Source organism: Mirounga leonina, unplaced genomic scaffold, assembly GCF_011800145.1.
Source record: "Mirounga leonina isolate KUSES-001 unplaced genomic scaffold, KU_Mleo_1.0 Mir_166, whole genome shotgun sequence".
Lineage (NCBI taxonomy): Eukaryota > Metazoa > Chordata > Mammalia > Carnivora > Phocidae > Mirounga > Mirounga leonina.
In genome coordinates this window covers 16871520-16872517 of record NW_023270418.1, presented here as the reverse complement: position 1 = coordinate 16872517, position 998 = coordinate 16871520, and the positions used below count along the sequence as shown (strand labels likewise).

Genomic DNA, 998 nt, shown 5'->3' with positions numbered 1-998 from the left:
GTTTCTCTCACAGGTCAAACGTAACAGCATCCATGACAAGTTTGAGACCTAACAGGGTAGTTATGATTTACTAATGTCTAAAATCATTTGTGCAGAACATGTGGAGATTCAGGGTGTTCAAACAGCCAGGATTAAGACGAGCATACCCTGGATGATAAAATAAAAATATTCTTTACTCTCTTGGGAAGTTTTGGCCATGCTGTGGTAGAATGTTTCATAAAGGGGATGATCCACATGGAAGCACAAACTCAAAAGTCTTGCCGCCTACGTGCTGCTTTAAAGATTAGTTGCGGAAACTTAGTAGCCATACTCCTATTGATATTCAACATGCAGGTCATTTACAGGTCACTTTAAATATTTCAATAATGAAGAATACAGAATATGATACAAGGATGAGATTTTGACTTTTGCTTTCACAGTGGCTTCAACCTGTGTATTCACATGCTTGTATTTTTGTGTGTGTGTTTTCACAGAGGGAACACGAACACAGAATTCAATTATTATCCTCAGATCATAAGGCACTGTCATAATTAAATCGCATGCATACCTTTTTAATTTTTAATTTGAATGTATATTTATTCAAATATCGTTTTAAATTTATATATTTAAATATACGTTTATTTGCATAACTATTTTAAACAGTATAATGGATATTTGTGAAGTTATTCTTGCGCAGGGGTCTTGCTAATCTTCTCTGTATCATTCCAGTTTTAGTATATGTGCTGCCGAAGCGAGAACAATATTGGTGAAATTATTGTGCCTCGAGTTAAAACATTACCAACAACTTGAATCTAGATATTTATGTCTCTTTCTCTTATCCACCTGCCACCACCAAGTGGTAACATGTGTCCTTAATTTGACATTAGCTTGCTTTTTAATGTATTTTTATTATACACACATATTTCTTGGTTTTGCTTTCTTAAAAAAAATATGTAGTCTTATGTAACCTGCTTTTTTAATTTTGCCTTATGACATTAAAATTCACTCATATTTTGCAT

The 998-nt window shown here is 33.4% G+C and overlaps 1 non-coding gene across 1 annotated transcript; it reads right to left on the bottom strand.

The window, feature by feature from the left end:
* Positions 1–635: 635 nt before the first annotated feature.
* Positions 636–738, bottom strand: LOC118016384. The gene has a single exon (XR_004680803.1). It is a non-coding gene; the product is annotated as a U6 spliceosomal RNA (small nuclear RNA).
* Positions 739–998: the final 260 nt, after the last annotated feature.